The following is a 14,005-nucleotide window of genomic DNA, read 5'->3' as shown; positions in this document are numbered from 1 at the left end:
AAAAAATTGCATGCGAACTCGTACGAACAGGCAAAATCGCACCGTGTTACGCCCACCTTAATACTGGTGACGGTCTGTAAGTAGACCACCCATTAGCCCATAGACACAACAAGCAAAAAAAAAAAGAGAAATTGATTTGTTCCAGAGTCAAAATAAACTATACTACTACTATTAAATACTACTACTACTATTACCACCTCACTAAAATAAACAAACAATCTATATTGAAATCTTAACATAACCAATACTTCTGAATTACAAATGATAATGACCTTTTTTGAAAAATATTGTTAGCTGATGCTAGCTTGAGGTACTTTTAACAATATAAACTCCAAATATTTTTATGCAACCATCTCAGTTAGATTACATTTGATGGAAAACAACAAGGATGTGATGTTTCAGAATCAGAACAGAGTAAATTAGTAATTATGATAGTGTATATTTATTGTTTTACAGACTAGTGTTTGGAAGAAAAAAAGGGTGTTTTCTGAAAATATAATTATTCTTCCTCTTATTACATGTACTCCCTAACCCTACATTCCTCATATTATACCATGAATATCTTGTTTTCTCCCTCCAGGTACACGTTTCCAGTGTAAGCTTTTAAACGTGAAAACTTTTACATCACTCTTGTCTAGTAGTCCATAGCAACAAAAACATATCTTAACTATAAAACTCCATCTAGTAGTTAATTTTGGCAAAAAAAACACCAGTAGGGGGTGGTTTTCCCCCCCATCTAGAAATCTTGAAATAAAAAGGGTATTTTTTTATTACACTGTATAGAAAAATTGGACAGATGGTGGCAGTTAAAAAGGATTTCGGTCTTCAGGAAGTGGCATTCTCAGAGAGAATGAGCTGGATCAGATCCTGCTGTAGTTTCAGAAGCCCTGGCGTCTCAGAACAGTGGGAAAAAGAAGGCATAAATTATAAGCTAATCAATCTAGGTTCATTTTTAATCCATATAATATAATGGTTACTGCAATTAAAAATGGTTTGTTACCATTGTTGAATATCAAGTAATACTTTTTCCCCCTCTCAGTTATTATTTTTTCATTATCTATATAACAATTATAATAACGTTTTTCCAGTGTGTTATGTGACGTTAGTACAAAAACAAACACAAACATGACACGGAGGAACCAATGGATTTCCTACCTGACGTAACCCCCTCCCCTAGGACGTCACCTTACTTCCCAGCCTGCTTTAACCTGTAGATTGTATCATCAATAAGGCGGTGATCCAGTGTCCCCGAGCGGAACGCCACCTTCTCTCCTCCCGGACCGTACCTTCCCACCACCAAGTACGGAAATCCGCTCCCCTCCGTCTAGAGTTCATAATACGATTAAACCAATATGTTGGTTTTCCTTTCCCCATTAACGATACGAGCGGGGGGGGAGACGGGCAGGCGGGTTAAACGGAAAAAAAAATCACCGTTTTAATATTTTGGACACATGGAACACGGTGAACCCTCCTGTAACGCGCGGATGACGCTAAGACCACTGTTAACCCGGATTAAGATTTTGGTAACAGAAGGGCCAATAAATTTGGAGCCGCTTATTCGAACGAACCATAGGAACTTTCTGGTGAGAAAGCCACACTCTTTGGACCGATCGACGGTAACGGGAGCTTCGTACCGGTGGCATCGGCCGTAGCCTTGGTGCGCGACCTAGCCTGGACAGCAGAGCTCTGCGCTCTGGTCCAGGTGTCGTGACAACGATCTGGACTAGTGCTTGTTCGGATGGGACCGAACCTCGTTCCCGTACTACAAAAAAAAAAAACCATTTTTTAAAGGTTTGGTTTGGTACCCTAAACTACACTTGATGGAGACATGCCGTATATGCACTGGTAAGAATTGGTGTGCGTAACTCCACATGAGAGTTTGGCTCTGACACCAGGACAAGTTATTGAACCAACATCGCAAAACCTTTCTACATCCGGATTGGCCTCGCTCGTTTGACCATTTGCTCTGGATGGAACCCGATAAGAAAGACTAACAGTCCTGCCTAACAATTTTACAAAATTCTCGCCAAAATTTGGACACAAATTGGGGACCCCTGTCAGAACCCGTCTGTCGGAAGGCCCATGTATACCGGAAGACGTGTCAATGACAGCTACCACCCAACCCGCTGGTTCCCTGGCGATGGTATTTGGGCAAGGGATAAATGAGTCGTCCTTCGAGAACCGGTCCCACTACGGTTTAAATCACCGTATTGCCCTTAGAGGGCGGTGAGCGGTAATGAAATCCTAGCGAAATTGGGACCAGGGTCCGAAGGGACGACAGCGTAAAGTAACCCATCTGGAGGACGATTGGAAGTCTTACCAATCGCCAACTGAACACTCCAAGACGAAGTCGTGGTGACTTCACGAGCCATACCAGCCCCAAAATCGTTGCTTGAGACTAGAAACCTAGTTCTACGAACCCTTGGGTGACAAGCAACACTGAACATGACCCCCACTGGAGAACGTCTGACCGTGAACCCATCCGTCACAAACAAGTCGGTTCGTGTCCACGGCCGGGGCATTACCCCTTCTAAGGCAGTCACACTTCGATTCGACCTCCCACTGAGCGCGGAGATAATGATGGTCCCTGTAAATGGCTCTTGAGTAGCAGAACGATCGGAACGCTCAAAAAAGACGGGAATAAGCACGGTTTGATGTTTTTTGGACCTGGCGCGGTCAAAAAGTGTAAAATCGAACGGACCGAAAACAATTCCCACCGAGCCCTGTCTCGTCGTTAAGTCTTTTGGCGGTTCTAATGTCTTCGAATTCTTATTGGTCCGTCCATACAATGAAAGGGTACACCCACCGTCAAGCCATGACGCCCATTCTTCCATGCAATTTGACTGCCACAACTCTCGATTTGCCAATGTCTACTTAACTTCTGCAGGATAAAACGGTGAGAAGAATACGCCAAGGTCACCTTCTTCCGGCTGAGGATGCGCGTTGGACAACACTGCTCCTACCCCCAGCCATCTACGCGTCGACCTCCACTAGGAATTTGACGTGAGCGATCAGGGGCGACGAGAATTGAGCTTAAACAAACACTTTTCAGTTTGACAAACGCAGCCTCGGCTGCGTTTGAGAGAGAGAGAATAAAGCATGACGTACCGGGCGCTCGAAAACTCATTACAAGCGCTCGCATGTTCCTGCCAGAGTGCAGCGAGTATCCTTTGGTAATAGCCACATTACGCTGTGGGGCTGCCGGTCTTGTCTTTCTTCTTCTGTGGGTTTTCCTAGTTCGTGATGGGTCAACTTCAGATAGATCAACAAATCGGCTCGTTCAACCGCACACATGTCACGAATTCAAACCGATAGCTCACAAACTTTTTAGACATGTTTAAAAAATGATCGGGAGGTCAGGAAGTGCTCGTAAGGCACTCTGCTCGGCTCGTAATTCCTTGCATATGATATGAGCCGCGACCATACGAGCACACACGATTTCCACACGATGGAAAAAAATTGCATGCGAACTCGTACGACAGCAAAAATCGCACCGTGTACGCCCGCCTTAATACTGGTGACGTCTGTAAGGACCACCCATTAGCCCATAGACACAACGAAAAAAAAAAAGAGAAATGATTTGGTTCCAGAGTCAAAATAAACTAATACTACTACTATTAATACTACTACTACTATTACCACCTCAACTAAAATAAACAAAAATCTATATTGAAATCTTAAACATAACCAATAATTCTGAATTACAAAATGATAATTACCTTTTTGAAAAATATTGTTAGCTGATGCTAGCTTGAGGTACTTTTTAAATATAAACTCCAAATATTTTTATGCAACCATCTAGTTAGATTACATTTGATGGAAAAACAAAGGATGTGATGTTCAGAATCAGAACAGAGTTATGAGTAATTATGATAGTGTATTTTTTATTGTTTTTACAGACTAGGTTTGGAAGAAAAAAAAGTATTCTGAAAATATAATTATTCTTTTCCTTATTACATGTACTCCCTAACTACATTCTCATATTATACCATGAATCTGTTTTCTCCAAGGTACGTTTCCAGTGTAAGCTTTACAGTGAAAACTTTTACATCACTCTTGTCTAGTAGTCCATAGCAACAAAAACATATCTTAACTCCATCTAGTAGTTATTTTGGCAAAAACAGTAGGGGTGTTTTCCCCCACTCTAGAAATCTTGAAATAAAAAGGTATTTTTTATTACACACTGTATAGAAAATTGGACAGATGGTGGAAGTTAAAAGGGGTTTCGGTCTTCAGGAAGTGGCAGTCCTCAGAGAGAATGGAGCTGGATCAGATCCTGCTGTAGTTTCAGAAGCACTGGCGGTCTCAGATACAGTGGGAAAAAAAGAAGGCATAAATTATAATCTAATCAATCTAGTTCATTTTTTATCCATATAATGGTTACTGCAATTAAAAATGGTTTGTTTACACATTGTTTGGAATATAAGTAATACTTTTCTCTCATGTATAGATTTCTTTTCAATTATTATATATAACAATTATAATAAAGTTTTCTAGTGTGTTTATGGGTGTTTATATAATATATAATATATAATATAAAATAAAATGTACATGGTTAGTAACTGTGGAAATGGCATCATCATTCGTGATTTAAGACAGCAGTGTGAACGGGACTTTTATTTTGCGTTTGTGCTGTGACGTCATAAAGCTGCGCCGCGCTCCTGCATATATTTTGATTCAACTGAAGTCAGGTTTGTGGTTTTACGCATTTAAAGATTTTAAACCAATACAAACTGTAATATTAATCTAATTGTTTTTACAAGCTTTGTAAAATAAATAGATCATTATTAAATGTAACGTTTAATGTTTTATTTAACGTTATTTTTGTGAGTAAAGCGCACCTGCACACGAGAATCAGAAAAGACGCGTCTCCTTTTGCTCCTTTAATGCAAAGTGAACACGGATTCAGGTACTGGAAAGTGATGAGAGAAACTGAGTTTTTAGAAACAAGTCATTCTTAAATGATTTACTGTTTTGAATCGCTGCTCGATTCACCTGCTGCTCGAAACAACAAACCAAAACATGAGACTTTTACAAACAACTGCAAACGTTTTCATGACGGTTCAATCTGATTAAATAAGATTTACAAATAATTGAATTCAAAACAGTAAATCATAAACACCTAAATATTAACTATATCTATAATTTGTATTTTTTTTTTTTTTTAATCAAGTGATTTAAGGCAAATAGCAGTTACTGAACTTGGGAGCTGATTGAGAAGCACCCAGAGATTTCGTTTTCATTAATTTTTCTCTCTTTTTTTATTAATTATTCTCATCTTAAACACACAGATAAACTAAACTGAGATCCATGTGACACACTATTATAAAGATGTCGTTTATTAAAGAGGAGAGTGAAGATGTAAAGATTGAAGAAACATTCAGAGCAAACTTGAAGATACTGAGATACAGACAGGTTGGTTTTTATTCTCAAATCTGAACTCATTTGATCCTCATTAAAATGTCCTGTACATATATTTTTATAGAACGTCATCTGTGTCCTGTTTAAAGAGGTTTTATTTGGCGCCCATGGACTGACATTGAGATCACATGACCAGACAAACACTACATAACAGACAAACTGCCATAATATCGGAATTCCAGTAATTACGAGATTCCAACTTGTAAAAAGCATTCACGTCCTCGTAAAACTCGTAATTACAACTTGTGAACCAGGAGTTTTCTGAGAGCTGCAACTTGTACCACCTGACCACCGCAGGTTCTTTTTTTAGGTTTTTAGGTTCTTTCTAAAATAGAATTGTGTCACTGAGTGGTTTCTTATGATTCTTTTGTCACTCATAACATAGACCTATACTGAGAAAACTCCTTTCCACAAACAAAAAAAAAAATATAAACACACAAACACAAAAAAAAAAAAAAAAAAAAAAATATATATATATATATATATACACACACACAAGTATAAAAATATTAATGCTGACAGATGTAATAATTGAATCTGAAATTGGGGAATGTGGAGAGAAGAGATCCAGTCTGGAGATGAGCAGGAACAGTTGATTTGCATGGAAGACATGGAGATCTAGACTTTTTGTTTGTTTATTTGTTTTTAATATTCAACAGGCAAAGTTCTTCTGTATCTAAATGCAAAAATGTTCATAATTGTTTGAATAAAGCAATAATATACACAATATATATAAACCGTCTGAAATGTTTTGAAATCACTTGTACCATACCTGATTGAAAAAATACAGTCTTTCACAGGCACGTTAAAATATTTATTTAAAGCTCCTTTCTTTTCAGATTCTTCTTTACAGCATTATCTTAATAGGCTATAAATTAACTTATGGGGAGAAAACTGGTAGTTCTATGTGAAATCAAACATTTGAGCACCCCCATTTAACTGAAATGACATGATCATAAGACCCCACGAATGTTCGACTGTGAGATTGGTAGTCGAATCAAGCTCCTATCGAATCTTCGACCATTCAGGGTCACCCCTAGTGCATAGTATGCACTAGGGGTGCACGATATATCGAAATATTGCTAATTTACAAATCGCGATATGCATATCGCAATAGCATGTGATATCTGAATTATTATTATTTCAATAATAGGTTACTTCTAAACATTGCAAAAAGTTAATTGCGTAAATTGCTTGAAGTTAAAAAGAATTAAGTGCAATAAGTTGCAACTATCTCGTCCGCTTGTAATGTGCATTTGAAAAAGCAACATGTCAAACATTTTCTAAACATGCAAAGCATTTATGAACTTCTTGTCCAACAGAAGACAATGTTTAATAACTTGTTTTTACTCCAAACTCACTTCATAACGTCAGTTGAGTGTTTGAAATAAAATCCTTGTGAGATGATGTGGCTTCTTACGCAGAATAAGACATGCAACATATTTTTTCAAAGTTTTATGTGCAGTAATAAAGGCTATGTCGATTAGCATTGAATTATAAATATATTTTAATGAAAATTATAAGAACTCTGATAAACCATATATTGTCTTAGTCGTGTGTTTATTATTCATGTTCAATCAGTGAAAGCAGTTTAACCTTCTGTTTATTCAGCTGCAGCCATAAGGATTTCCTGGAATGACGTGCATTTTCTTTCTTCTGCGGAGCAGATTTGGAGTTTTAGCATGAGAGCGCCCTCTGGCCTTCGGATGGAGCAGTATTTACTTCTGACCAAGAACCCTGCTTCACTGACAAGTGAAGCACATGTAAAAAATAAAAAAATAAATTCACAGCCTTTGCCCAATCGTGATCGCAGTTTAATTTTGATTAATTGTGCAGCCCAAGTCTAAAGAGAATGTGAACAGTTAGGAAAGAAATCAGATTCAGAGCAATAGGATCCCAGCAACATAATACAGTAAACCTGCAGCTGTCTGTCAAACAACAAAAGAAAAGGAGAAAAATCACTCACTGCTCTTGACTGAATAACCTTTATAACTTTATTATGAATCAGTGTACAGTGCCTTGCGGAAGTATTCATACCCCTTCATTTTTTCCACATTTTATTATGTTGCTGCCTTATGATAAACTTCTTTAAATTATTTTTTTCCATCAATCTACACAATACACCATTCTGACAAAGCAAAAACAGAATTGTCACAACTTAGTCAAATTTATTAAAAATTAAACAAAAACACTGAAATGAGTACATTGCATAAGTATTCATACCCTTAACTAAATATTTAGCTGAAGCACCTTTCTCACAGTCTCAAGTCTTTTTTGTTTGATGTGACAAGCTTTGCTCATCAGCATTTGGCAATTATCTGCCATTCTTCTTCTCATCACTTCACCTCTCAAGCTTTGTCAGGTTGGATGGGGCAGGTGCACATTTTCAGGTTTCTCCAGAAATATTTGATTGGGTTCAAGCTCAGGATCTGGCTGGGCTACTCAAGGACATTCACAGAGTTGTCTATAAGCCACTCTTGCTTATAGACAACTTGGGTATGAATACTTATGCAATGGAATGATGTGTTTTTTATTTTTAATACATTTGCAAAGATGTTAAAAGCCTGTTTTTTTGCTTTAACATAAGGCAGCAACAAAACAAAATGTGAAAAAAATGAAGGGGTATGAATACATTCACAAGGCACCGTATATTAATTCATGTGAAGACTATGCAGTGTTTTAGTTTTATATTTGATTTTCTGTATTGTTTTTTACTTGAATGCTACTGTTAAATATAATGTAAACCTGTCTGAAAGTTAACACACTTTGTATCTTTGTTCTTTTTAGATTTGTGACATTGCTTTTTTTGTAATTCTAAAACACTGCTGGTCACCTTCAGAAGTTGTGAAACACATACATTGGTTATATCATTTTTTAGTTTTTAAATATAATTAAAATTGATTTCACACACTTTTCTGTATGCATGGAATAGCCAGATTACCTGCTATATTTGCCAGAATCTGCTAAATATAACTCAAGTACACGAAAATCGCTGTGTTCTGGATGGTATTTATAATTATATAAATACATGTCACTATAAACAACAATTATGGTCATTTCCAGAAATTTTTTTTCATAATTATGATTGCAAATTTACCATATTATATATTATTTTAGATGCACAATAGTCATACATGACACAAAGAACAAATAAAATGCATAAAGCTTGTCTATTTTGGAAAGAATAAAACAGGATAAAGATACAAACAGTGCCTAAGGCACTTCTTTATTTTTGCTGCTGCTGTTGTTTCATTAATATTAACCACACTATCCACCTTATTTTTCAATGCGGAAGTAAGCCGCTTTCTGTGAATGTGCAAGACTTCTGGTTCATTAGCTGCTCTAGGGAAATAATGAGAAGAGTAACAAAGTGCAATAAACTAAAACTGTTTGCACTACAAACCAGAGGGTTCATAATTAAGATAATACATTAAAATGGTATGATAATATGGTAAGACACACCAGTTTGCAATATCAAGCAGCAAAACCAGCTGTTTTGTACAGCTAAATACACTTAAGACATATAACTGATTACATGAATACTCGCCAAGACGGACATTTTGGAAAGTGCACAAAACAGAAATCCAGAGTCAGTCCGCCTGACTCAATCGAGTTATCTTTCATGTTACAGCTACTACGCATTAGTAACCCTTTTTATTACAATCCACCATGTCATAATTTTTATTTTGTCATTCATCCATGTTTCTTAACCAATCTAATGTATTAACTTTAAAAAGTAGGCTACTGCCCACTGAAAACTGTGCAGATATAGCCTAACAAAAACAAACCAGTGTGAACAAACAACATAGCCAAAGAGGCCGTTCATCAATAATATCAGAGGCGTGGTAAGACCCGAAGCAATTGATTTTGTTGCATTCGACCAGAGTTCAAATCCAACTTTTGCCAAACTTGTTCATCTCTTTTTCCATTTCACATATCAGATCAGAACGGCATTTATTTTCTATAAAATGAAGGAAATATTTGAAAAGTGGAAATAAAACACCTCATTAATAATAAAGAATTTATTGGGTAAGGGGCATGGGCATGGAAACCATTGTTACATGGGTGGGACAAGACCCACCCACTTTAAGACCAATGATATTGGACCCACTCACTTTTACCATCTGCAATTCAGTGCATATGTTTGTGCACTTTTCAGAGAGATGTCAGTCAAATCTAGTCCACTTGAGGAATGCCCTATAAATTAAACTTCATTCCGCAATTTAGCTACAGCCTTGACTTTCGTGCTGCTGCTTCGTTCAGATCCATTCCACTTGGTTCATTCAGAGTTCATATACACTGAACAAAATTCTAAACGCAACACTTTTGTTTTTGCCCCCATTTTTCATGAGCTGAACTCAAAGATCTAAGACATTTTCTATGTACACAAAAGGCCTATTTCTCTCAAATTGCACATTTTAGAGTGGCCTTTTATTGTGGCCAGAACTAAGGCACACCTGTGCAATAATCATGCTGTCTAATCAGCATCTTGATATGCCACACCTGTGAGGTGGATGGATTATCTCTGCAAAGGAGAAGTGCTCACTAACACAGATTTAGACAGATTTGTGAACAATATTTGAGAGAAATGGGCCTTTTGTGTGCATAGAAAAAGTCATAGATCTTTGAGTTCAGCTCATGAAAAATGGGGGCAAAAACAAAAGTGTTTATAATTTTGTTCAGTGTAAAGTAAACTCCATTTCGTGTTTTCAGTACTCATGCCTGCTGCACTCCCGCGACACAGCAGGATAAACAAAGCATCTTAGCATCTCTGCTGCTCAAGTGGGTCTGGCTGTGTGCTCAGATAGTCACTAAACAATCTGCTATTTAAGTAATGTTCATCATTTGTTCACCCATTGCTTTTAAAGGCGTCACATAGTCTTTGTTGCAGCATTGAATTACAGTTACACTTATGCTGTGTTCACACCAAACGGGAATAGAGCGTCTGGCGCGAATGATTTCAATGTTAAGTCAATGTAAAGACGCGTTTACGCGCGTCTGGAGGTCTCGCGGCGCAAATGAGGTGTTTAGCGTAGCGCGGTAGACGCGAATTTGCGCGCCAAGTTCACGCGAATTGAGTGTCTGGCGCGAATGGTGCTTTATACACTGAACAAAATTCTAAACGCAACACTTTTGTTTTTGCCCCCATTTTTCATGAGCTGAACTCAAAGATCTAAGACATTTTCTATGTACACAAAAGGCCTATTTCTCTCAAATTGCACATTTTAGAGTGGCCTTTTATTGTGGCCAGACTAAGGCACACCTGTGCAATAATCATGCTGTCTAATCAGCATCTTGATATGCAAAACCTTTTATCACTATTAATTATATATCACCATTCAAACAACACATGTTGACCAATGTGCTTTACACTTAGTGAACCGCAATATTTTGAGAGAAATGGGCCTTTTTGTGTGCATAGAAAAACGTCATAGATCTTTGAGTTCAGCTCATGAAAAATGGGGGCAAAAAACAAAAGTGTTTATAATTTTGTTCAGTGTAAAGTAAACTCCATTTCGTGTTTTCAGTACTCATGCCTGCTGCACTCCCGCGACACAGCAGGATAAACAAAGCATCTTAGCATCTCTGCTGCTCAAGTGGGTATGGCTGTGTGCTTCAGGATAGTCACTAAACAATCTGCTATTTAAGTAATGTTCATCATTTGTTCACCCATTGCTTTTAAAGGCGTCACATAGTCTTTGTTGCAGCATTGAATTACAGTTACACTTATGCTGTGTTCACACCAAACGGGAATAGAGCGTCTGGCGCGAATGATTTCAATGTTAAGTCAATGTAAAGACGCGTTTACGCGCGTCTGGAGGTCTCGCGGCGCAAATGAGGTGTTTAGCGTAGCGCGGTAGACGCGAATTTGCGCGCCAAGTTCACGCGAATTGAGTGTCTGGCGCGATACGCGCGAATGGTGCTTTTGTGCATTTATGTGTTTGACGCGAATTCGCGTCTGCCGCCGAGTTGAAAAATTTTAACTTTGGCGTCAATTCGCGCCGCGTTAACCAATCAGGGAGCCTGCTCAGGAGTCAACTCATTCAAACATGGAGAAACGACTGATGTTGTCAGTGAGCAGTCACCTGGAGCTATATGATGAAAGTTCACATTTTCTATAGGAGACAGGAATAAAAAGGGACATATATATATATATATATATATATATATATTATATAGTCCATATATATATTTTTTTAAAAAACATATTAATAGATTAATTGAATAAAGGCCAAAGATAAGATTTACCCCAAAATGAATTTATATTTTATCTTGAAACCACTGAAGAAAGAGACATCAGAGCCAGCGCAAAATGTCAGAAGGTCTAGCTGGAGAGCTCGTATGGAGCTCTTCTCCGAAAATCGGCTAAACACATTTTTAAATAGACGCTGTCTTTATAAATAAACCGCATATTTGAGTTTAAAACAACTACATTCTCACCTGAAATACTTTTAAAACTACATTTCATGACACGACAATATTTTGAAAATTATCCGAATAAAAATGGTGGTTGAAAATGCTGCGTGAACTCAGCTGGCAGATGCCCCCCATGACGCGAATTCACATCTGTTGTGAAGTTAATTTCACACGCGAATGATCTCAAAATGTTCAAGCGGCAAACTAGGCGCGGTAGACGCGAATTTGACGCTCTATTCACGTTTGGTGTGAACACAGCATTATACTATGTTGTTATTACGCAAACAGTTATCTGATGTTTTTGCTAGGCTAGATACGGTACATCCTTTATTTTAATTTTTTTTTGTTCTAAACAGCTTACTAGAGTTTTGTTGCGGTGTTAATTTTTGGGAAACCTTGCCAGGTATGTGGTAAACGTTTTAGGCTGTAAAAGCAATTGACCTATAGGTAAGCACACTGCTGCCCCCTTAGTTTACTGTTGCGAACTCAGACAAACAAATGGAATTGCTAACTGTTTTCATCGGGGGTTACAATGACCAGCTTAGTCAAATCGTCGTGCCGATTTCGGTCGGGCTGTGAAAACCTTGTCCCTATATCTTTTTGATACATTTTGGACACAGAAGGACCACCATTCAAGTGGGACTTAAATATACCATGGAGGGATATATAAAAGATTTTAAAATAAATATTGGGGGTATTAATTTGGAAGCGAGGGTTTACAGATCACAATGCAAGCGGGAGAAGCCTAATGTTATGTTCATCACGATCGCAGAAAACAACATCCCAGACCAACACTGTTCATGTATCGCAGGGTATGAATAAATTAATTTACATTTAACAAGTTTAATATGAAGAGATCTTCATTTATGTGTTTTTGCCCTACACTGTACAAGCCACGAGAACAGTCCGCTGTTCATTTGCAGTCAAATCTCCACTAAATGTTTTATGACTCTGCTTATCAGACTTTTGACCAATTTCAGTTTTAGATGAAATGTAGACATATTTATTTTTTATAGATGTATGCATTACTCTTATTCAAATTCAGGGCAAACATCAAGTTCAAATAATTTCAACTTTTGAACGGAGTTGAAAATCAAAATTCAGATCAGTCATTTTTTTGTAGCCATTTTGATAGGATTCTGATCAGATTTGAAGGAGTCGAGAAAAATGTAGTTGAAAAATGGTGACTACTGTAATGGACAAAGTCTATATAAACATGTAAACTATGAACTAAAAAGTAGTACAAAAGTTATCAAAAAAATTTTGAATTTGTGAACTGGTGACATTATAAAGTTGGTTATATTACTATTTAGGACCACACCAGTCAGTATGCCAGATTTGATCATTTTGAAAGTTATAGTTCATACAGCTTCCATAAACTCCCATTTGGGGAGGAATAAGAAGAAAAAGAAAGCCAACAGATACAAAAGGGATTACAACACAGTCTGTCCTTGGCCCCTAATAAACACAAAATAAGTAATGAAGTTTAATATGCAATATAATATCAATATAATCAGACTACATTTCATTTGATAATGGGTAGGGGGCACTGGCCCCAAAAACTTTGAGAATAACAATGTTTTGATGTCTGTCGTTTTGAGTGCCATTAACCTGGGGCTAACCTTGTATTTGTCTCTTTTCACCTCAGACCTGGTGGCCTTGAAAGAGGAGAGTCCAGAACTGAATAATGTGAAAGAAGAGAAGCATCTGTATGAGAAACATCATAATTTTATAACTGCAAACAATATTTTAGTTGTTCAGACTAAAAGGTCTTCCTCACGAAAAAGAGCTCAAACGACTAGGTCTAGATGTTATTTCAACTGCCAACAGTGTGGAAAGAGTTTCACTAAAAAAGGAAACCTTGATGGCCACATGAGAATTCACACTGGAGAGAAACCTCACATATGCCCTCAGTGCGGAAAGAGTTTTACACATCAAGGAACCCTTAATGTCCACATGAGAATTCACACTGGAGAGAAACCTTTCATCTGTCATCTGTGTGGAAAGCGTTTCACAGTTAAAGGAAACCTGAATACTCACATGAGAGTTCACACTAGAGAAAAGCCATTCACCACACATAACAGAAAAGCCATTTCAACACGTGTCTACAAATTGTGTGAACTTAGTTTTCACCTACAATTTACAAAAAATCCCTTAATGGAATGTC

At 37.4% G+C, this 14,005-nt stretch overlaps 1 long non-coding RNA gene across 2 annotated transcripts; it reads left to right on the top strand.

Moving 5' to 3' along the window:
• Positions 1–4,629: 4,629 nt before the first annotated feature.
• On the top strand, positions 4,630–13,787 carry LOC109049266. Of its 2 annotated transcripts, XR_006153429.1 has the most exons (4): positions 4,630–4,691; positions 4,837–4,909; positions 5,292–5,415; positions 13,487–13,787. It is a non-coding gene; the product is annotated as an uncharacterized LOC109049266 (long non-coding RNA). The 2 variants fall into 2 exon arrangements; XR_006153428.1 differs by having other exon boundaries at positions 4,641–4,909.
• Positions 13,788–14,005: the final 218 nt, after the last annotated feature.

This window comes from Cyprinus carpio, chromosome A24 (genome assembly GCF_018340385.1).
Source record: "Cyprinus carpio isolate SPL01 chromosome A24, ASM1834038v1, whole genome shotgun sequence".
NCBI lineage: Eukaryota > Metazoa > Chordata > Actinopteri > Cypriniformes > Cyprinidae > Cyprinus > Cyprinus carpio.
The sequence above is the reverse complement of the archived record's forward strand: the minus strand, read 5'-3'. Positions and strand labels throughout refer to the sequence as shown.